We start from the raw sequence: 25,693 nt of genomic DNA, 5'->3' as shown, positions 1-25,693 counted from the left end.
CTTACAAGGGGATTGTTGTGTTTAGCTGAGTTAGTTGGTCTGCCCAATCATGGAAGGGATTAAGTATTGGGATGTTGGTTTCCTGGAATTTGTGGGTCCTGCTTTCCTTCCACGTTTACAAATAGGGGCAAGGCCGGGTCCAAGGGAGAGAAGCTTGAGGGACTGTATAATACATAAGTGGGGATATGATCACCATGTATAATACATAAGGGGGGATATGATCTCCATGTATAATACATAAGTGGGGATATGATCACCATGTATAATACATAAGGGGGGATATTATCACCATGTATAATACATAAAGGGGGGATATGATCTCCATGTATAATACATAAGGGGGATATTATCACCATGTATAATACATAAAGGGGGGATATGATCTCCATGTATAATACATAAGGGGGGATATGATCAACATGTATAATACATAAGGGGGGATATGATCTCCATGTATAATACATAAGGGGGGATATGATCTCCATGTATAATACATAAGGGGGGATATGATCTCCATGTATAATACATAAGGGGGGATATGATCTCCATGTATAATACATAAGGGGGATATGATCTCCATGTATAATACATAAGGGGGGATATGATCTCCATGTATAATACATAAGGGGGGATATGATCTCCATGTATAATACATAAGGGGGGATATGATCACCATGTATAATACATAAGGGGGATATGATCTCCATGTATAATACATAAGGGGGGATATGATCTCCATGTATAATACATAAGGGGGATATGATCACCATGTATAATACATAAGGGGGGATATGATCTCCATGTATAATACATAAGGGGGGATATGATCTCCATGTATAATACATAAGGGGGGATATGATCACCATGTATAATACATAAGGGGGGATATGATCACAATGTATAATACATAAGGGGGGATATGATCTCCATGTATAATACATAAGGGGGGATATGATCTCCATGTATAATACATAAGGGGGGATATGATCTCCATGTATAATACATAAGGGGGGATATGATCTCCATGTATAATACATAAGGGGGGATATGATCACCATGTATAATACATAAGGGGGGATATGATCAACATGTGTAATACATAAGGGGGGATATGATCTCCATGTATAATACATAAGGGAGATATGATCACCATGTATAATACATAAGGGGGATATGATCAACATGTATAATACATAAGGGGGGATATGATCTCCATGTATAATACATGAGGGGGGATATGATCTCCTTGTATAATACATAAGGGGGGATATGATCACCATGTATAATACATAAGGGGGGATATGATCTCCATGTATAATACATAAGGGGGGATATGATCTCCATGTATAATACATAAGGGGGGATATGATCACCATGTATAATACATAAGGGGGGATATGATCTCCATGTATAATACATAAGGGGGATATGATCTCCATGTATAATACATAAGGGGGATATGATCTCCATGTATAATACATAAGGGGGGATATGATCTCCATGTATAATACATAAGGGGGAGATATGATCACCATGTATAATACATAAGGGGGGATATGATCAACATGTATAATACATAAGGGGGGATATGATCACCATGTATAATACATAAGGGAGGATATGATCACCATGTATAATACATAAGGGGGATATGATCACCATGTATAATACATAAGGGAGATATGATCACCATGTATAATACATAAGGGGGGATATGATCAACATGTATAATACATAAGGGGGGATATAATCACCATGTATAATAGATAAGGGGGATATGATCACCATGTATAATATATAAGGGGGGATATGATCAACATGTATAATAGATAAGGGGGATATGATCACCATGTATAATACATAAGGGGGGATATGATCAACATGTATAATACATAAGGGGGGATATGATCTCCATGTATAATACATAAGGGGGGATATGATCACCATGTATAATACATAAGGGGGGATATGATCAACATGTGTAATACATAAGGGGGGATATGATCTTCATGTGTAATACATAAGGGGGGATATGATCTCCATGTGTAATACATAAGGAGGATATGATCTTCATGTGTAATACATAAGGGGGGATATGATCTCCATGTATAATACATAAGGAGGATATGATCTCCATGTGTAATACATAAGGGGGGATATGATCTCCATGTATAATACATAAGGGGGGATATGATCTCCATGTATAATACATAAGGGGGGATATGATCTCCATGTATAATACATAAGGGGGGATATGATCTCCATGTATAATACATGAGAGGGGATATGATCTCCTTGTATAATACATAAGGGGGGATATGATCTCCATGTATAATACATAAGGGGGGATATGATCTCCATGTATAATACATAAGGGGGAGATATGATCACCATGTATAATACATAAGGGGGGATATGATCAACATGTATAATACATAAGGGAGGATATGATCACCATGTATAATACATAAGGGGGGATATGATCACCATGTATAATACATAAGGGAGATATGATCTCCATGTATAATACATAAGGGGGGATATGATCTCCATGTATAATACATAAGGGGGGATATGATCTCCATGTATAATAGATAAGGGGGATATGATCACCATGTATAATACATAAGGGGGGATATGATCAACATGTATAATAGATAAGGGGGATATGATCAACATGTATAATACATAAGGGGGGATATAATCACCATGTATAATAGATAAGGGGGATATGATCACCATGTATAATACATAAGGGGGGATGTGATCAACATGTATAATAGATAAGGGGGATATGATCACCATGTATAATACATAAGGGGGGATATGATCAACATGTATAATACATAAGGGGGGATATGATCACCATGTATAATACATAAGGGGGGATATGATCAACATGTGTAATACATAAGGGGGGATATGATCTTCATGTGTAATACATAAGGGGGGATATGATCTCCATGTGTAATACATAAGGGGGATATGATCTCCATGTGTAATACATAAGGGGGGATATGATCTCCATGTATAATACATAAGGGGGGATATGATCTCCATGTATAATACATAAGGGGGGATATGATCTCCATGTATAATACATAAGGGGGGATATGATCTCCATGTATAATACATAAGGGGGGATATGATCTCCATGTATAATACATAAGGGGGGGATATGATCACCATGTATAAATACATCAGTGGTTCTTATAGTGAACTCTGTGTACAGCTATTCACCCTGAGGTCATCACAGAGGACAAGGGCGCACTCATTACATCTGGAGGAAAAGAAATTTAATCTCCAAACACGGAAAGGTTTCTTCACAGTAAGAGCTGTGAAAATGTGGAATAGACTCCCTCAAGATTTGGTTCTGGCCAGCTCAGTGGATTGCTTCAAAAAAGTCCTGGATTGTTTCTTAGATACACAGAATATAACTGGATACCAACATGTATAGGTAAAGTTGATCCAGGGAATATCCGATTGCCTCTCGGGGGATCAGGAAGGAATTTCTTTCCCTGCAGCAGCAAATTGGATCATGCTTTGCTGGGTTTTTTTGCCTTCCTCTGGATCAACTGTGGGTATAGGATTATAACTTTTTTTTTTTTTCTATGGTTGAACTGGATGGACTTTTGTATTTTTTCAGCCAGACTAACTATGTAACTATGTCCACGCTAGTGCACAGAGGGACCCAATTCTGTCACTGGGAGTGAGGTGACAGAGGTACGCTGGATGAGTGGAGAGGGCATCATAGGCTCAGTGGTGTCCCTTCTAAATGCAACAGATCACAGACAAGGTGTGCAGTGATACGGAAGAGCATGTTTCACAGAGAGACACTGTACATCTACCTACTGTCCACGGTGTACGGCTCATCTCGGGACAGTCGGGGTACTGCCATAATGTTGACTGCACATGAACGTAGCCCCGCCTGGTCCCAGGCATTGATGAGCACATGCACATGTAAAAGGTACTCCCCCACGTCAGGGCCAGATCTAGCCTAGGGGTGCAGTAATAAACTGGGGGCACACTGTGTAATCAATGTTATTTACATTACCAGTCAGTGGTCACAATGTGTCTGATCGGTGTACACAGCAATGGTAATTTAACTGGTTAGTTGTTAAAGCAGAGTTTCACCCAAAAGTGGAAGCTCTGCTTTTCTGACTCCTCCCCCTTTCCGCTGCCACATTTGGCACCTTTTGCGGGGGAGTGGGTACCTGGTTTTGACATGTACCCGCTCCCACTTCAAGCTCAGTTTGCCACGAGGCTTGTTGGAAGTTCATCACCCCCCCCCCCCCTGCACCCTGCTGGGACACTTCCAGGGTCCAGGAGGACTGTGGCCCATTCACAAAGCGTAGTGTGCTTTGCGTAAATGCTACCTACCTGGCTACCTGTGTCTTCCACACCTAAAGCCAGCCATAAATGGATCCAATATCCTCCGGTTCAGCAGAGACCGGCGGAGATTTGATCCATTCATGGATGGTTGTGCAGAAGTGAATCCATCGATCGGATTTAGCCGCAAGCAGTAATCATTGTGTTCTGCCAGCAGGGAAAGCTTCCGCTGGCAGAACACAACAGCGTTGCAGGAGGGAATCGAGCAAGGGGGAAACTGCATGGGGTAATCAAGCTATTTTCTTTCTTGCAACCAAAATTGCTTAATGTATGACCAGCCTTACTGACCCAGAACGTGCATACCAAGACCAGACCAAAGCCTGAACGTCTGGTGTGCTTACTTGTTCTGGGTCAGGCACACAAAATATGAAGACATTGGATCAGCATTGAAGCAGAAGATCAGTTCAGATTTGAGGACTGAAATACACTTTTTTTTAGCTGTACTGAGTTAAAGTCTTAAAGTGTTACTAAACCCAGGACCCTGCATTCACTATATCTGGTCTCCCCGGACCCTGCATTCACTATATCTGGTCTCCCCGGACCCTGCATTCACTATATCTGGTCTCCCCGGACCCTGAATTCACTATATCTGGTCTCCCCGGACCCTGCATTCACTATATCAGGTCTCCCCGGACCCTGCATTCACTATATCTGGTCTCCCCGGACCGTGCATTCACTATATCTGGTCTCCCCGGACCCTGCATTCATTATATCTGGTCTCCCCGGACCCTGCATTCACTATATCTGGTCTCCCCGGACCCTGCATTCACTATATCAGGTCTCCCAGGACCCTGCATTCACCATATCTGGTCTCCCCGGACCCTGCATTTACTATATCTGGTCTCCCCGGACCCTGCATTCACTATATCTGGTCTCCCCGGACCCTGCATTCACTATATCTGGTCTCCCAGGACCCTGCATTCACCATATCTGGTCTCCCCGGACCCTGCATTCACTATATCTGGTCTCCCCCGACCCTGCATTCACTATATCCGGTCTCCCCGGACCCTGCATTCACTATATCTGGTCTCCCCGGACCCTGCATTCACTATATCTGGTCTCCCCCGACCCTGCATTCACTATATCCGGTCTCCCCGGACCCTGCATTCACTATATCTGGTCTCCCCGGACCCTGCATTCACTATATCTGGTCTCCCACAGTACACAGAACATGGAAATGCAATTATTATAGTAAATATAAACTGCTAAATACCTTTTCTCATCAGCAGTATATAGCAGGCTTGTGACTTCTATCAGTGTCCAGCAGAGCACGTTAAAGCTTGTAGGAGGAGTTTTCTTTCTGCTCTAGGAGGATGCAGAACTCCTGACCTCTGTCTGGACAGTGCTGATTGACCCTGTGCTGATTACATGCACTCTCCCAAGGAAAAAAAAAAAAACCTCTCCAGCAATACATACCAAACTGAGCATGTGCAGAGTGACTCCACATGATATGTCTTATCAGGAGATAAGAGGGAGACACTGGAAGAAGGCGTGGATCAGAGAAGTCAGGATCAAACAGCGTTTTTACACAATGCAGAGGATCAACCCCTTAAGTTCCACAGTGCTTATAACAAGCATGCGTTTCTGCATATACAGACTGATTGTACTGTTGTGGGTTTACACTTCAAGAGTGTTTCTAAGCATTGATATTAAAGTTCTGTTTTTCTGTTTAACAACTTTAACCCCTGACCTCTGTCTGGACAGTGCTGATTGGCCCTGTGCTGATCACATGCACCCTCCCAAAGAAAAAAAAAACTCTCTAGCAATACTTACTAAACTCAGCATGTACAGAGTGTCTCCTGGGGCTCTGTACTATCAGCAGATGGATTGGGACAATAGAAGAAAGGGAGGATCAGAGAAGACAGGATCAAACAGCCTTTTTCACAATGCAGACGATTAACCCCTTAGGTTCCACAGTGAGTATAACAAGCATGCTTTACTGCACATACAGACTGATTGTACTGTTGTGGGATTATTACCAATTTAAAGCTGGAGCAGCTGTGCATGGCATCCGAGCAGCTTCTATCTTTCATTTTCAAGGCTTAACTGAACAAGAGGAAGACAGAAGCTGATTGTCATGCACAGCTGCTCTGGATTCTGGCTGCCCCAATTCTGATAAATGTGCCCCAGTGTGTATCAACATCCATGTATTAACCAGTTCCGTGCCGCCCTATAGCATAGCAGAAATACTGCTGCAGGGTGACACGGATGCTCAAAATCACATATACAGTATATACGTGATTTTGCCGTTTCAGGTAGGGGGTGCGTGCGCACCCTACCCATACAGCCATTCGCGGCCTTGGCTGTCAATCACCGGGTCCTGGCAGATATATTAATCGCCAGCATCCGGTGATCGCCAAGTATCTCCGATGGGAAAGAGACCTGTATATAGACAATACAGATCTCTCCCCTGTCGGCTCCTGCACACTGCATAGCAGAGCCATACAAAGCAATGTGCTTACAGTGAAACACACACAGCGTATAATGTGAAACAGCACACAGTTAACCCTTTGATTTCCCCAGATGTTAACCCTTTCCTGCCCAGTGCCATTAGTACAGTGTCAGTGCTGACATTACATCACTATATTGGTGTCACTGGAGATGTCAGTGCAGCAAGTCAGTTTCCCCCCCCCAGTGTCAGAATGCCCACCGTAGTCCCGCAGTCCCTCTATAACAGTGGTTCTCAACCTTTCTAATGCCGCGACCCCTTAATACAGTTCCTCATGTTGTGGTGACCCCCCAACCATAAAATTATTTTCGTTGCTACTTCATAACTGTAATTTTGCAGTGGGAGGAGTAGTGCCACGTCATTGGTGTCAGTGGGAGGAATAGTGTCCCATCACTGATATAAATGGGAGGAATAGTGCCCCATCATTGGTGTCAGTGGTAAGAATAGTGCCCCATCATTGGTGTCAGTGGGAGGAATAGTGTCCCATCACTGATATCAATGGGAGGAATAGTGCCCCATCATTGGTATCAGTGGGAGGAATAGTGCCCCATCATTGGTATCAGTGGTAGGAATAGTGCCCCATCATTGGTGTCAGTGGTAGGAATAGTGCCCCATCATTGGTGTCAGTGGGAGGAATAGTGCCCCAACACTGTTGTCAGTGGGGGGAATAGTGCCCCAACACTGGTGTCAATGGGAGGAATAGTGCCCCATCATTGGTATCAGTGGGGGGAATAGTGCCCCATCATTGGTGTCAGTGGGAGGAATAGTGCCCCATCATTGGTGTCAGTGGGAGGAATAGTGCCCCATCATACGTGTCAGTGGGGGGAATAGTGCCCCATCATTGGTGTCAGTGGGAGGAATAGTGCCCCATCATTGGTGTCAGTGGGGGGAATAGTGCCCCATCATTGGTGTCAGTGGGGGGAATAGTGCCCCATCATTGGTGTCAGTGGGGGGAATAGTGCCCCATCACTGGTGTCAGTGGGAGGAATAATGTCCCATCACTGATGTCAGTGGGAGGAAAAGTGTCCCATCACTGGTGTCAGTGGGAGGAATAGTGCCCCAACACTGGTGTCAGTGGGAGGAATAGTGCCCCAACACTGGTGTCAGTGGGAGGAATAGTGCCCCATCATTGGTATCAGTGGGAGGTATAGTGCCCCATCATTGGTGTCAGTGGGAGGTATAGTGCCCCATCATTGGTGTCAGTGGGAGGAATAGTGCCCCATCGTTGGTGTCAGTGGGAGGAATAGTGCCCCATCATTGGTGTCAGTGGGAGGAATAGTGCCCCATCGTTGGTGTCAGTGGGGGGAGGAATAGTGCCCCATCGTTGGTGTCAGTGGGGGGAGGAATAGTGCCCCATCGTTGGTGTCAGTGGGGAGAGGAATAGTACCCCATCGTTGGTGTCAGTGGGGGGAGGAATAGTGCCCCATCGTTGGTGTCAGTGGGGGGAGGAATAGTGCCCCATCATTGGTATTAGTGACACCAATGATTGGGCACTATTCCTCCCACTGACACCAATGATACTTACCTTGCTGACCCCTGCTCCAGCCTGGGCTCGCTCGCTCGCTCCCTCCCTCTCCCATGGTACAGACACTTACCGGTCAGATGTCTTCCTTCTCCGGCCGCTCTCCTCCTCTTCACTCGCTCGATCTTCGCGGTGCCGCTCGGCTCCTCCTCTCCAAGCTCCACCTCCTCGCCGGTGATTGGCCGCCTGTGTGCCTCTCCTGAGCTACAGTTCCGGCGGCCAATCACCGGCGAGGATTGATCCCGGGGGTGTGTCCAGATGACAGGGACGGCATGTCATCCCGCCCACACCTGGAGAAGGATAGAGGAGCGGTGTCTCGGTTCCTAAGGCCATCGGAAATATGTGTTTTCCGATGGTCTTAGGCGACCCCTGTGAAAGTGTCGTTCGACCCCCAAAGGGTTCGCGACCCACAGGTTGAGAACCGCTGCTCTATAAGTTGCTGATCGCCGTCATTACTAGTAAAAAAAAAAAAATTCAGTATACTGTATATACTGCAATTTGTAAACGCTATAACTTTCATATAAACCAATTAATTTACACATATTGGGGTTTTTTTGCAGCAAAGACATAGAGCAGAGTACATTTTGGCCTAAATTTATGACGAAATTTGATTTTTAAAATTTTTTTACTGGACATAGCAAAATGTCAAAAAATATTGTTTTTTTCTCAAAATTGTTGGTCTTTTTTTATTTATAGCACAAAAAATTTAATTGGCACAGGCAATCAAATACCACCAAAAGAAAGCTTTATTTGTGGGGAAAAAAAAATACATAAACATCATTTGGGTGCAGCGTTGCATGACCGCACAATTGTCAGTTAAAGTAACGCAACGCCGTATCACAAAAAATGGCCTGGTCAGGGAGGGGGGTAAATCCTCTGAAGGGCAAGTGGTTAACACGACACATTATAACATATGACACAACACACAAGAACATCAAAGTATGAATGGACCCTGAAATATGCAACTGGTGTATAGTGCAAATGCAGCCTAATATTATAAAGCCATTTATTTCCCTCCCCTTTGGAGGACAATTTTGTTCGGAGTGAAATTGTCTTTGAAGATTACAAAATTAAAAATTGTTTCCTATTTGTTTCTCAACTATCTATAGACAATCTTTGGTTTAGAAATAAACGTTTATATACAGTATGACAAATGATTCCCAGAGCACTATAGGTTATCTTAAGTAACAACATAGCAAACAAAGCTTGCTTTGCAGCATCTTGTCTGATAGATCAACCCAGATGCAGGGCAAGGTGTAAAATGACCCCCCACCCTAAAAGACTGAGGCATGTTTGCAGCATCCTTTCAATATTACAAAGAGGATATACAGTCATGCAGAGCATACTGAAAAAGAACATTGCAGTTAATGATTTGTAAAGCAGAACACAAAAATTATTTTTTTTCCAAATGAAGGGAAGCAAGCAAAACTATTTCCCCGAAGTTTTCAAAGTAAACAATAATTACAGTTATTGAATAAAGCACTTATTCAGCAAACAGCAAACAATTGTTGCATCTTATAATCCACAACGTCTTTATCATATTTTATGGACCAAACATTGTATACTGCATATTTTCCATGGGAAGTTTATGCATCCTAATTAATGTTGTAGGGTAATGCATGGCAATAAAATTCCCCATTTGAGTACAAGATGTTGCCAATGATAAAGAGCGAGCTTTGGTGTTTGGACCTCTGACCCTTCCGGTTAGGGGGCACCTTTGTAAAGTGTGTATATATATATATATATATATATATCCCTCGAAATTTTCATTCGTCCGCGGCTTCCAGCTGCTTCATTGAAAGACATACAGGAGATCGCTGCTTGTCACCGCCCCCACCGCTGCACCGATCATCCCCGATTGTTCAGTTTCTTTCTGCACCCCCCCACCCTGTGTGCTGCTCAGTGCCCAGCCCCTCCCTCCATCCTAAGCACCAATAGGAGAAGAGGGGAGAGAAGCTGGATCTGCTCTGTCTCCCCCTGTGCCCGCCCACACTCCAGTCTGTGCAGCTTCAGAGGATGTGTGGGTGGGAAATTGAACACGGAGCAGCCGACAGCTCTGATACATCTGACTGAGTCATTTAAGTCCATCCTCCCTTCCTTCCACCCACCCCTTCCTTCCTTCCTACCTTCCACCCACCCCTTCCTTCCTTCCTACCTTCCACCCACCCCTTCCTTCCACCCACCGCTTCCTTCCTTCGTTTTATTCCCTCCTTCCTTTCACCCCCCCTTCCTTCCTTCCTTCCACCCACCCCTTCCTTCCTTCGTTCTATCCCTTCCTTCCTTCGTTCTATCCCTTCCTTCCTTCCACCTACCCCTTCCTTCCACCCACCCACCTTTCCTTCCTTCCTTCCTTCCTCCCTCCCTCCCACCTTTCCCTTCCTTCCTTCCTTCCTTTCTTCCTTCCACCCCTGCTCTCCTTCCTTCCCTCCTTTCCTTCCACCCCTACTTCCTTCCATCCACCCCTCCCTTCCTTCATTCCTTCCACCCTTCCCTTCCTTCCACCCCTCCCTTCCTTTCACCCCTCCCTCCTTCCCTCCCTCCCTTCCTTCCACCCTTCCTTCCCACACCTCCCTTCCTTCCATCCCTCCCTTTCTTCCCACCCCTTACTTCCTTCCACCCCTCCCTCCCTATCTTCCTTCCTTCAACCCCTCCCATCCTTCCACTCCTCCCTCCTTCCCTTCCACTCTTCCTTCCCACACCTCCCTCCCTTCCTTCCCACCCCTTCCTTCCTTTCACCCCTCCCTCCCTTCCTTCCACCCCCCCCTTCTTTCCTTCCATCCACCCCTTCCTTCCACCCACCTCTTCCTTTCCTTTCCCTTTTCCTTTTCCCTTTCCCTTCCTTTCCCTTCCTTCCTTCCTCCCTCCCTCCCTCCCTCCCACCTTTCCCTTCCTTCCTTCCACCCCTGCTTTCCTTTCTTCCCTCCTTTCCTTCCACCCCTCCTTCCTTCCTTCCATCCACCCCTCCCTTCCTTTTTTCCTTCCACCCTTCCCTTCCTTCCACCCCTCCCTTCCTTTCACCCCTCCCTCCTTCCCTCCCTCCCTTCCTTCCACCCTTCCTTCCCACACCTCCCTTCCTTCCATCCTTCCCTTTCTTCCCACCCCTTACTTCCTTCCACCCCTAACTCCCTTTCTTCCACCCCTCCCTCCCTATCATTCTCCCTTACACCCTTCCTTCCCACACCTCCCTCCCGTCCTTCCCACCCCCTTCCTTCCTTTCACCTCTCCCTTCCTTCCTTCCTTCCTTCCACCCCTCCCTCACTGCCTTCCTCCCTCTCTTCCTTCCACCCCACCCTCCTCTTCTCCCTTCCTTCCTTCCACCCCTCCCTCCCTTTCATAATGTTTCTTCCAACCTTCCCTTTCCTTCCTTCATTCTGCATAAAACATTTAACAGTGCCATTTCATGAGATAATTTACAAGGGCATGTTTAAGGGTAGAATTAAAGGTGAGGCAGGGTAGGGGTTTGGTGGGGCAACTGGTAACTCTTAAGTCCTGGCTAGGAGCTGAGGACTTGACATTTTGAGCCCTGATATAATATATATACATATATATATATGTGACACAGGATTCACATTTAGGGTTAATGTGAAGTTCCAGGTTGCTGTTTCTAAACAGAGAAAGCTGTGTTTTTGGCTTTCTCTGGATTCTGTGATTCTGGATCGAACTTTCAGTCCTGTGCCTGGGTTTTACCAGATGCCTGAAACCTGTCTGAGTGCAGATGTATGCAGGGTTGTTATATACACAGGTCTGAGGAAAGCTCAGGGCTGTGGTCAGTTTGGAGACCGCTCCCAGTGTGGGAGACAGAAGGTCTCCCTGAGGGGTCAGCTGTTCCCCAGCCAGAAGCCAGCAGATCTCAGTTCCAGGAGTCAGGTTGGCTCCTATCAGCGTGTCAGGAGAACCCAAATCCTTAGACCTGAGATGGGCACTGCAACTAAAGGCTAGAGAGCCAAGTGTTCCAGGAGAGCTGGACAACTTAGTAAAAGGGACTGGTGAGAGAAGAAGCAGTGCTACCAACAAGTGAGCCAGGTGGCAACTGATGTGCATGTGAACTTTCTGTTTATTTGAAGAAAAGTGGTCTACCATGCCGTAAAATGCAGTTATGCACTGGCGCAACTCATTGTAAACGCACCTACCACTTAAGTTTGATCATTCCAATCCCCAATCCAGTCTCATCTCCCCTATCACATGTCCTCCTCCTCCCAGTCCTACCCCATTACATATCCTCTTCCATTCCATGTTCTCCTCCTCCTCCATTCCATGTCCTTCTTCAGTCTCATCTCCCTGCTATGTTGGTCTTCCCTCACAGTGTCCTACTCCCCTTGTATTCCTTCTATCCCTCTGGCCCACCCCGTACAGCCCTGATCCACTTGGTAGACCTCTATGTATGGTCCGTCGTCGGTCCCGGGGCTCACCTCGCTCTCTCCGGACTTACAGCTTGAATAGATCACACATCCATATTCAAACTTCCCACTGCAAATCTCTCACTCTGCTGGAGCCTATTGGCCTGACTCATCAAAGGGGGCAGGTCCAGATGGCACACTACACACCCATGATTGGACAGACTGCTGCAGAGCGGAGAATTGTGTTGGGGGGGAGATGTTGGAGAGGGCCGGGAGAGAGACAGAATGGTAGGGGAAGGTGCGACAGCTGGAAGAGAGAGCAGACAGGGCTGCTCCTGTACCTGCAGCTCTTATTTCCGTGGCTCAGTGTGGGACAGCTTAATAAGAATCGTGGCAACTATGCGGGCAGATCTGGCTCAAGCGGACCCCACGATAATGACTGGGCCCAGGACAGCTGCTCCTTTTGCCCCACGTTAAAGGCGGCTCAAGTTGGGGCCCAGGTGGATGCATGTGTATGGGCTGTCCCCCCTGATGGCGGCCCTACCTGTGGTGTCTTGTGCAGTTCACATCAAGTCCAGGAGGTTTCAAGTAGCATTTCAGTCGTATGGTTTTGCTAAACACTTTTGCATTTGTATGGCAGAAGGATCCCACCAAGAGCCTGAGACTGAGACCAGTCTTCCTGTGTTTCCAATTCATGAACCATTGACAGGAGGTGCAGCAATAGAGATCTCTTCCTTGGCAATCTCCAACTGGGAAGTCTGAATGCAAGTTAGCCGCCCTGCCACCGCAGTCCCTATTCTCTATTGTCAGCTAACACAAAAGCCTACACACTATATAGCTGTGAGCTTCTCTATGTCCCCATTCACACCTGAGTGATTTGTTGCACATTTGTTGCAGAGGTGTGACAATGCTCAACATGAAGATTCCTATTATAATAAAGGAGATCTATGGTCACAGGATACACTTTCATTTTATACCATGAGCATTGTAATAATAATACAAACAATAGTTATATTTGATAATCCAATTTAGGCTTTCTGTAAAAGATTCCAAGGACTACATATCCCATGGTCCCTTGCTGCCTGCAAGCAGTGATTCCTGTGCTGACTCCACCTTCTGAAACTCCTCCTCTCAGCACCTCTGTAGTTCAGCAGGCAGGCTCTGTGAAATTTGTGACACAGCCGTGCCTACTCACAGGGCATAGTGACTATGTGTCACAGAATTCAAGGAAGTAAATGTGCTGGGATCTTCACAAAGTAAGTTCACAGACTTTAAAGATCTTTCCTTTATAGTAGTAGACTAGAAATAATTGAAACACAATGTGGAAATGAATATATGATTTAAAATTTTGACCATACACTTTAAATAGTGTCTGATTATACCTAAGCATCATGCTGCCGCGTAACTCGCAAAAAAGTACACTAGCTTTTGGGTAGAATCTCAGGATTTAGACTTCAATGGACACGTGCAAAACAAAAAAATTGTTTCATTTCAGATCTAATCGTTAAGTTACTAATTTTGTTTTGTTGCATTCGTAACGAAATTAGTTTAGTTTAGTTTCCTTTCGTTTTTTCGTTTTCAACCTCATTCCAATTTTTCCAATGGATTTGAATTATTTGAATCCAATTCGAATGGAAAATATCAAATCGATTGGAATTCATTATGAAGAATAGCTGACTCTATTTTATTTGAAATTCGAATTTAGGAAGACAGATATATTCTCTCTTTTGTATTCCATTCTATTCAAAATTTGAATTTTGAAATTTGAATTTCAGAAGACGGCTATAATCTTTTTATTTTATTCTATTGTTTTCTTTCTATTCTATTCAATTCTTTTCTATTCAATTCCTTTTTATTCTATCCTATTCTTTTATTTTCTATTTTATTCTAATTTATTCTAATATATTGTTTTTGAAATTTGAATTTTGGAAGATGTCTATGTTCTTTCTATTTTATTCTATTCTATTGTATTTGAAATTTAAATTTCAAAAGACTGTTATATTTTTTCTATTCTAATCTATTCCATTCTATTTTTTTCTAATATATTCTATTCTTTTAGTTTCTATTCTAGTCTATTCCTTTATTTTCCATTGTTTTTGAATTTTGGAAGACGGCTGAGGGCATGATCAGCAGTGACGTCACCACGTACGCTGAGATCACGTGGCTGGACCATTTGACCGCTACTACGGGATTTGTTTTCTACAGAGCAGGTGGTGAGACGCACACTGAATCTGTCAGCGTTTTTACCGCTATTTGCTGCTACAACTTATCTACTTAATGCTTTCTGTACTTTAATATAATGTGAGTATTATTCTAAGGGGGGTATTTGTTGGCAATAAATTACCTAAATGTTATTATGCAATGGCGAGTGTTTTTTCATTTACCCACATATGGAATTTGAATACCACTCCCCTTGATGGAGCCTAAGCTGGATTAATCATTTGATGAGTGACCATTCTTTCATCAAAGTCGATCTGGTCAAAATAGTTTCCACATCTATTGGTTTTGATTTCAATGTTGATTAATCACCAGCATTTGGTGAGTTTTCATTTTGATGGTGTTGTGATATCTTTTTGAAGGGAAGATTTGGACTTTGTTTATGATATGAACTGATTTTTGTCACTTTATGCACTCTTTTGGTGTAAGTGTTATTTTCATTGTAATGTGTTCATTCATTTATATATAATTTATTTATATATATTTTTTTATATTTTACATAATTTTGGGGATTGAATTGTATTTCATTAGCGAGAGCTGTTTATGGTATTTTTGCACTATTTTTTAGGTTTTTCATTTTATTTATTTAAAATAGCGGCTTCAGCCACATTTTGATTTATATTATTGATATTATTTTGTTTTTCACATTTAGCGCGGGGATATAGGCTACTTTTGGAGCCTATTTTTTATTGAAATATATTCTAATACATACAGTCTTTTAAGGAAATCAGCAATAGTCAGCAATATGTTTACATTTTGAATTTGTTTTCAAATTTGAATTAGTTTTCAAAGTCGATTCAAACCGAATTTGGATAATTTATTTTGGATGAAATTTTGTTTCGTTATTTCACATTCTTTTAAATTATTGTACTTCGGAAACTCGGATGCATACGAATCTCCCAGTAATTAAAATTTTGTCCAAATTTTGATTTGGAACAAAACAAACTGCACATGTCTAGACTTCAATACGAGCACCTGAAAAAGTGTGACAAAAGCTTTTTAGTGTGCCTTTTGCATGTTTTTTTACAACCAGTCTCCCTCTAGCAACCACAGACTTGTGAACAAAATGGAGGATTCATCTGTGCCCAAGCTGTATGTGGAGACTTTATTCTGCTTGGTAAAGGCCTGCAACAACCTCTATGATCCCAGTAATGTCAATTACAAGAACCGTGGCAAGTGGAGGAGGGCCTGGGAGGAAATTGGCATAAGGAACACGACTCAAGAGCTTTGACGTGCTCAAGACGCCATAATTACCACACATGAATATCAGGAAGCACATACAGGGACCACATATGATGTTACAGATTATACTGCTTTTCCCCGGCCAAAACAAAACAAATGGCTAAAACTTGAAAACACATAAAAAACTTAGAAAAAACATAATAGGATATAAAATAATTGTGCAAAAGGAACTAATATAGCTAAATGAAAATTAAAAAAAATTATATATATATATATATACACACACTCACACACACTTTATTGTCAAAAATGAACGTTAATGGCATCCCAGTCTTGGTCTGTAGGGTTCAATATTGAGTTGGCCCGCCCTTTGCAGCTATAACAGCTTTAACTCTTCTGGGAAGGCCGTCCACAAGGTTTAGGAGGGTGTCTATGGGAAGGTTTGACCATTCTTCCAGAAGCACATTTATGAGGTCAGCACTGATGTCAGACGAGAAGGCCTGGCTCACAGTCTCTGCTCTAATTCATCCCAAAGGTGTTCTATTGGGTTGAGGTCAGGACTCTGTGCAGGCCAGTCAAGTTCCTCCACCCCAAACTCGCTCATCCATGTCTTTATGGACCATGCTTTGTGCACTGGTGTGCAGTCATGTTGGAACAGGAAGGGGCCATTTCCAAACTCTTCCCACAAAGTTGGGAGCATGAAATTGTCCAAAATGTCTTGGTATGCTGATGCTTTAAGAGTTCCCTTCACTGGAACTAAGGGGCCAAGCCCAACCCCTGAAAAACAACCCCACACCACAGACCCCCCTCCATCAACCTTTACACTTGGCACAATACAGTCAGGCAAGTACCGATTTCCTGTCAACCGCCAAACCCAGACATGTCCATCAGATTGCCAGACAGAGAAGAGTTATTAGAGTCCAGTGACGGTGTGCTTTACACCACTGCATCCCATGCTTTGCATTGCACTTGGTGGTGTAAGGCTTGGATGCAGCTGCTTGGCCATGGAAACCCATTCTATGAAGCTCTCTATACACTGTTGTTGTGCTAATCTGAAGGCCACATGAAGTTTGGAGGTCTTTAGCTATTGACAGTTGGCGACTTCTGCGTACTGTGCGCTTCAGCATGCATTGACCCTGATCTGTCATTTTACGTGGCCATTTTACATGGACTACCACTTGGTGGCTGAGTTGCTGTTGTTCCCAATTGCTTCCACTTTGTTATAGTACCACTAACAGTTGACTGTGGAATATTTAGTAGCCAGGAAATGTCACGGATGGACTTATTGCACAGGTGGCAACCTATCACGTTACCACGCTTGAATTCACTGAGCTCCTGAGAGCGACCCATTCTTTCACAAATGTTTGTAGAAGCAGTCTGCATGCCTGGGTGCTTGATTTTATACACCTGTGGCCATGAAGGTGACTGGAATACCTGAATACAATGATTTGGAGGGCTGGCCCAATACTTTTGGCAATATAGTGTACAGTATATATACAGAGCAGCAGCACACAAAGGTACAGGGCACACCAAATAAACATTTCATTCAAAACATATGCCGTGCTGCTAAAGTGGGACAGAAGATTGTGACTGATACCGGGATTGTATATTTAATGCTGGCTTTTTCCACAAGAATGTGATTTTAGCAATTTTGAATAAAAGTTGGTTTATGGTTTTACGCTATGTGAGCATCTTTGCCCCTTCCTTTTATACCTCTCTGAGCATTATTGAATACATGGGAAGCTGAGGAACGCTGGATGCCCATCAGAGGGAGGCTTTTGAACATAGGATCTTCATTTAATGTGTGTTTTGACTTCTCTATTGCTGAAAGTAACACTCATTTTGGTAAGCAGGCACAGGGAGAACATGCAAACTCCAGGCAGGTAATGCCATGGTTGGGATTCGAACTAACAACCCTAGATAAGTGCAGCTGCCCTCCTAAGCTGCATCAACCTGCCTCAAGCTGGCCATACTGTTGTTCAGTATAATGACTGTTGAAATAAAAGAATTGCATACATAAAAAAATCTAATCAAAATCTGCCAAATTGATCTTTTCTTGAAACTTTCAAACTGATGTTTTGAAGTAAAGATAGTGAAGCAATTGTTTCTATGGATGATCATTTGTTTAGTGTTTTGGCTATGGCCAGCATTAGACCACATTCACATCAGTGAGTTTTAGGTGTTCAGAGGTAACACATCTAAGAAGTTTAGAGTTTAAGTGATACATCCTTTTGGCTCCAGAAGAGTGGAGTACTTTGCAGCATCTTCCATCATAGCAATAACGGAGTGTAAGCCAATAAATGGTTTCACTTACAGTGGTTGTGAACCTCAGACATTAAATATGAACAAAGCTTATCTCTCTATAGTGTATGCTTGTCTCAATAAGTGTCCTTTCTGTCTGCTTCCACATTCCTCTGCTATCAGCAAGAATCACTTCTGACATGTTTACCTGACACCAAGATAAAAATGGTGACAGTGGAGGGACCTCCAACAGATTGACAGCCTCAGCTCTGTTCCTGTGAGCTGTGTGGACGGGGGTGTGTCTCTTTCTTCCAATCATCTCTCAGACCTCTCCGCACTGAGCTCTGCAGTGTGTAATTTTAGCTCTCTGCCCCCTTTTTTCTGAAGACAAGCTTTATAAATTCAGCACTTTGAATAGATATAGAGAAGAGAAGACTGCAGATAGGCAGGTACAACTTATGTTTCATCTCTGTGTATCACCTGAGGCCAGTCACTTTACTGGGTAAGAGTTTACAACCACTTTTAGTGATAGTAAACCCTCAATTGTAAAGCACTTTCAGCAGCTGATTTAATCACTTACTGACTATGCAGCTTGTTTAGTTTTTAATCCTTGCCTATGCTCCTGTTTAAGCTGCAATGAGTACTGACCAGGTTTCCTGTTTCAGGGTGGCTCCTTTCTCTTTCAGCATTCTATGAAGCCACTTTTGCTTGCAGGGACTAGAGCTGTCATGAATAAGGCCAGTTTGGCTGAAACACGTTGACATCATGTGTTACCTGCAAATAAACACAAGATTGCAGGGTATACATTGGAGTGCCAGCTTTTCTTTGCTTATACAGATCATGTGGATGAGGAGTCAGCTGCCTCTGCCAGAGCATCGGAGAAAAAGCCACATTATAACACTGGGAGGTAGTAGCATCTACTTTCATGCATTTGGACTAGAACTGTGTCTCTCTCTACACTCTGTACATCAATAGAAACACACAGCCCTGTAGCCGTGGATTCTAAGGCACGCCCTGTTCATCCCTCCTCCACTCTTCTCCAAGCTAACAGGTTGACTGGAGACCAGGGGCGGACTGACAACTCATGGGACCCCCGGGCAATAGGGGATCATGGGGCCCCTGTGTCCTTGCCCAAACTCAAAAAAGCCTATGAAAAAGGTACCAGGGGCACCAAATGGTGCCCCTTACTGACCCCGGGCCCTCGGGCAGTGCCCGAGTTTTCAAATGGTCAGTCCACCCCTGCTGGAGACTGCACTGTCCACTTTCCAATGAAGACCATTTATTCAGGGAAGCAGCACTGAGGATAGCAGGATCTAGCAGCAAGTTGCAAACTGCAAGTGGTGAGATAAAGCAGAGTTCCAGTTGAAAAAAAAAAAAAAAAAGTCAGCAGCTACAAAAGCTGTAGCTGCTGACCTTTAAAATACAGCCACTTACCTGTCCCTCGATCCAGCAATGTCCTTACCACCACTGGTTTCACTGGCCATTTTCTCTCCCTGGCGCTGACATTTTTAGTGTGGGCACCCGACTGTGACAGCTTGCAGCTTCACAGCTGGGTGCCCACTGCGCTAGGGGCCTAGGCGATCGCAGGAGAAGTGGGAGCGGGTACCTGTCAAATTTGGGTACCCCCCCCCACTCCCCAAAGGTGCCAATCTTTAATGGGGAGCAGGGTACAAAGCATTGAAATGGAACTTCCCCTTTGAGAATGTTAACAAAGTTTACTGGGGAATTAAAATGTTAAGCTAATACTACTTTAAACTCCCAACTTTCAGCATTAATCAATGTCTAACATGATACAATACTCTACTGCTACAACGGTAACACATGTAAAAGGCTGATAAAACATACCACATCTAAAGGTGTTTACCGGACCTTACACTTCAATTCATCTGCAGAAGCCAAACAAGATGGAGAAAAGTAGTCCTCACTTTGCCGTACGCTACTGGTTGGCACACCTCTGAACGCTCTGTTTAGCAGACCTAATTGGTGGAAAAGCCTGGAGGAAAGGAGGCACTATCATTTGCTGTTACTGGTACCATCACTTACCTTTACTACTCTCATGCATCATACGCCCCCCTCTCTTTTAGCAAATCGCAACAATATATATATATATATTTTTTTTTATAGAGGGATATCCTTTTTTTGTGGAGCACAGCCCATGATTCCACCTTTCTTGCCTGCCTGAAGCCTGCCGAAATACCCACTTAATGCATCCCAGTTGGATTCAGGGCTATGTAGAACTAACTGCACAAACACAGTGGAGCGTCATCAGGGGCCAGGCTGGTAGGACCCAGGAGACATAAAACTAACTTGAGGGGGTGGAGTTCCTATTTAACCACTTCCTGATCATACTATAGCCAAAAGACAGCTATAGTGTGGTCCTCCAGTTCTGTGAGGTCATCCATGGATGTCCTCCCAGAACCCTGCCTCCCATGCACCCACTGGGGCACGCATCGGGCATGGTCTGTAACTGCTGTGTCCTTTGGACAAAGCTGATCACAGATCGCAGTAAAAGACCAATTGCAGCTGCCCTTTACTACGTGGTCAGCTGTTTCCATTCACAGCTGATGACATGTAAACAGATAGTAAGGCAACATTTTTATAAATATTTATCTAAAATAGGCTCATTACAGAGATCTAACCCCTTTGAATCACTCTGTATGAGGATTTGGATGTGCTCATGTGCTATTTTACCAATATATGGCATATTACTATCTCATGCATACCCACATCGACCTTACTATACCAGAGACTGGGAGAGAGAATTGGGCCATACTGTATGTTAACCGAGAGGGAGTGGAAAAGATCCTTCAGGCTAACGTTTAAATCCAGTATCTCAACTTACAATCAAGAGAAAAATTATACGTACAAGGTGGTATAGGTGTCCAGTGGGAATACATAGGATAATTTCGACCGACCCTGAAAAGTGTTGGTACTGTGGGGAGGATGTAGGTACAATGACTCGTATGGTGGTCCTGTTCTAGGATTAAATCATTTTTCCTAGATTGTAACCTGGAAAGAGCAGGGCCCTCGATCCCCTCATGTTTTGCATTGTATTGGTATTGTTCTGTCACATGTTCTGTCCCCCTTTGTAACGTACAGCGCTGAGTGAACCATTGGCGCTTTATAAATACTGTATAATAATAATAATAATTTTGGGAATTTAATATTTCTCATTTGCTCACATATTAACGGCATATCTTATCAGTTGTCCCCAGAAATAGGGCTTCAAAAAAGAAGATTGTCCTGTTATTTATTTTCCGCAGCAAGTACTGTAATACCAACATATTGGAATACTCAGGTTGTCCCCTCCATTAAGGAGTGGATAGATGAAATAATCTGATTAAAGAGAATGGAGGAACTGACAGCAACCATACATGATTGTTACCATAAACATCTGTTGCTGTGGTTCCCTTGGGCCGAGACATCTGACATCCTGAGATCATTTATGGAATAGTTTCCATGCTTGCACCTCGAGCATTATTTATAAAATGGTGTTTATGGGAGATGCTCTATCGTGTGTTTGTTTTTTTGTTTGTGTGGATATGTGTCCTTTTTTTTTTCTTATGAAATAACCACAGTTTAGAGTAAACTATAACTAGTATTTTTTAGAAAATTTCAAAGGCAAACGCAGTAGCTTTATTTATTTAATGTTATTTAGATATATAAACACGGGGTAGAAAAGTTGTCATAGTTGTACTATGTTGATGACAATCAGAATGAAACTATGAAACTTAAAAAGGTATTTTCTATATAACTTTGTTAGTTTTTGGAAAATGATTATTTAATTTATATATATACATAGAGAGAGAGAGAGGGAGAGAGAGAGAGAGAGAGAGAGAGAAGCAGCATTGTTACCCTAGGATGGGAAGTGTGTAAATACTACCTCCCCTTATCCAAAACATAGGTGGGAAGTGTTCAGGAGTTCACAGAGATAAATTGGGCAGGGCTGAAAAGATAACCCTGCAGAGCGGCTTACATGCTAATGGAATTACTGGCAGGAACTAGACATGTGCAGTTCGTTTTGTTCCAAATCGAAATTCGGACAAAATTTTTGTTATTTGGAACTTTGGATGTATCCGAATTACAATAATAACAAAGTTAAACAAATCCATAATAATAATAAAACAAAATTTTGTCCGAAATAAAATTATTTCAAATCAAATTCGAAACAAATATAAAAATAAAATCGCATTTGAAAACAAATTTGAAATGTAAACATATTTCTGAACATTGCTGATTTCCTTCAAAAACTGTGGCCGGGAATTCAAACTTTGAAAATAATAGAATAAAACAGCAAAGAATAGAATGAAAATAGAACAATATAAAATAAAGAATTAGCCATCTTCCAAAGTTCGAATTTTGAATAGAGTAGAATAAAATAGAATATGGCCGTCTTCCAAAAATCAAAAAGAAAAAGAATAGAATACAACACAATAGAATAGAAAATGAAAGAATAGAATAGAAAATAATAGAATAGAAAAAATAGAATAGAATAGAACAGAATAAAAAGAATATAGCCATCTTTCAAAAAGAATAGAATAAAATAGAATGGAAAAGAACAGAGTGAAATAGAAGAGAAAATAAGAGAATAGAACAGAAAATAGAATAGAATAAAATAAAATAGAAAGAATATAGCCGTCTTCTGAAATTCGAATTTCGAATAGAATAGAACCTGCTATTCTTCACAATAAATTCAGATCGAATCAATATTTTCAAATACTTTGAATCCATTGAAAAAATTAAAATCCAGTTAAAAATGAATAAATAAAACAAAACTGAAATAAACACAAATGCAACTAAACAGAAATAGTAACTTAAGAAATCGATCTGAAATGAATCGAAATACATTTTTTCATTCTGCACATGTCTAGCAGGAACAGGTTTTTTTTTTTAACAAAACACTTTGAATACCATTTTAATAGACCAAAAGGGGGCAAATAAGAGAAACTTATTTTTAGAGTTTACATGCACTTTTAAGATGTTCTCACTGCAGTTGATTGGGGAGGGGGAAATGAAAGTGTTAATAAACCCACAATATTAAAATCTATCAATAAATGCTGCATTACATGCTGATCATAGTCAGTCACTATGGGATTCCTTATCTATATTTTCATCACCTCTGAGCGCTAAGCGGCCCATGTGACTATGGAGTATACACACTGGTAAATGATAGCCTACTCCCTCCCTCCTCTGCCATTGCTACTAACAAGTTAAACACAATGGGGGTGGGATTTTACATGTAGATTGATGGAGGCTTCACCAACCTGGAGACACGTGAAATCCACCCACACCATGTTATTTCAAAAATAATAAAGATTTGATTTCATATATATATTTGTCTTACAATTTAAAACAGTTTATTGATATTAACTATTTAATTTTACTCTGTGTTCCAAAGGCTGTTTTTTTTTTTTTTGAACATGTGACCTGCAGCAGAGGACTAGAAGCTCCTCCTGTCACTGTTTCCCTGCAGACAGGCTGAGAAGGAGCTGGGTCATGTGACAGCTGTATATTGCTTAGGAAAAAAGGTACTTCATTTTTTTTTAATTAAAATAATTACAGTGCCATCGCCCATATACAGAAAGAGAAGGGATCATGTAAATTGTTTAGTATCGCTCTATATAGTTATGAAGGAATGTTTAAAACCTTATGTTGTAAAGTTTATTTATATCCCATCACATTTTCATCCTCAGATCTGATAAATTAAAGAATATCAGTCACTTTATGTAATACACCCCTCATGACTCAGCAAAGAACGTTTTGTGTACTCAGTCACATTGCCAAGCATTTGTATTTTCCCTTCTACTCAATACAAGGAAATTGAAAAGCATGGTGTACAAAGGGGGATTCCATACAGTCAACAATTTTCTTTAAAAGGGGAATTTTAGTAACTTTTATTTTTCTACGTATATGTGAAGGATATAAACTATTGTATTGGTATGTCCCAACATCTTGTTTCTCCAATTCTTCTCAATAGCCATCCTGTAGCTGCGCACACCAAGCAGTTGGTAGCAGGTCTTCTCTGCAATACAGATCTTTGAGGGTGCATACTCCATAGGCGAGGGGTGGAGAAGCCCATACAGGGTTTATAAAAAAAAAACAACACCAGTACCGTAGCCTCCCTAGTGGTCTGATGATGTCAGTATTTCTGTGCTCAAAGCGGTACTTTTTTGCATGGAAATATGTAGTTTTTTTATTGTAGGCCTGTCATTTTTAGGAATAACTCACTGAAATCTGTCCAAACAAGAGTCTAGTAAACATCCCGGGTATGATAAAATGTGAAACACTACATTATAATTTAATAAATGATCAAAAAAAATATAATAATAAATTTAATTCAATAATATAATCAAACCAAAAACACTGAAATTTGAAATAGAGCGCCAAGTTCGCACATCACTGAGCAAAGTCGCAAAATCGTTTTCAGTGTCTAATGATGAATTTCCCCACGAATCATTATCACTCAATTCTGCAAGTGGTTCTGGTTTACTATCGCTGTTCTCTAGCTGATCTAAAACCACTTTTGACCTAAAGGGACGCTTTTTGGACGCCATGGACATTTCTCAGTTTCCAGGCAGAAAGAACAGTAAAAATGCAGACAGAACAAAGCACTCGGGACAAAATGTATGTGAAATGGTTTGATACAGGAATGTTATACTATGTGATTTTAGTGTATGTCACTTTTTCACATTTTTAAATTTCCCGCCGTTCCATCCCCCGTACGTCCTGACATCGCAGGGAACGGAACCCGCAAGACAGATGCCGGAATCGACCGGAGGACATTGCCAGGGACACTGCAGGAGGGACATCGCAGGACAAGGTAAGTGCAGAAGAGATCCCGGAGCAATGCTGCAGGGTATTCCTGAGTGTACCTCGGGGTTACTGCTTGTGGTACTGAAACTTTACTACGAGCTACACTCGGGAATACCTCCAGAGAGGTTAAACACTTGAAGAGCGGACAGCTTCACCACCTCTAGTCCAGGCCATTTTTTCCATTTTCAGCACGGTTGCACTTTAAAATTACTTACTCATGCAACACAGTACCGAAATGAGAATTTTTTTTTTTTTTTTTTTTTTTGACAGAGCTTTCTTTTGGCAGTATTTAATCACCACTGTGTTTTTTACTTTTTACTATATAAAAGGAAATAAGACAGACATTTTTGAAAAAAGAAAAGTTTTTTAGTTTCTTTTCTAGAATTTTGCAAATAATTTTTCTTCATACATGTGGTCCAAAATGTATTTTACAACATTTCTTTGGTTAAAAAAGAAAACAATTGATCAATCCTGATGTACTAACTGCCTGTCTCATTTATTGAGCCCCTAAAATGCCATGTCGGTTCAAATACCCCCAAAATG

This window comes from Staurois parvus, unplaced genomic scaffold (genome assembly GCF_062004578.1).
Source record: "Staurois parvus isolate SC_StPar_1 unplaced genomic scaffold, SC_StPar_1.0 ptg000662l, whole genome shotgun sequence".
NCBI classification, from domain to species: domain Eukaryota; kingdom Metazoa; phylum Chordata; class Amphibia; order Anura; family Ranidae; genus Staurois; species Staurois parvus.
This window is presented reverse-complemented; position numbering follows the sequence as displayed.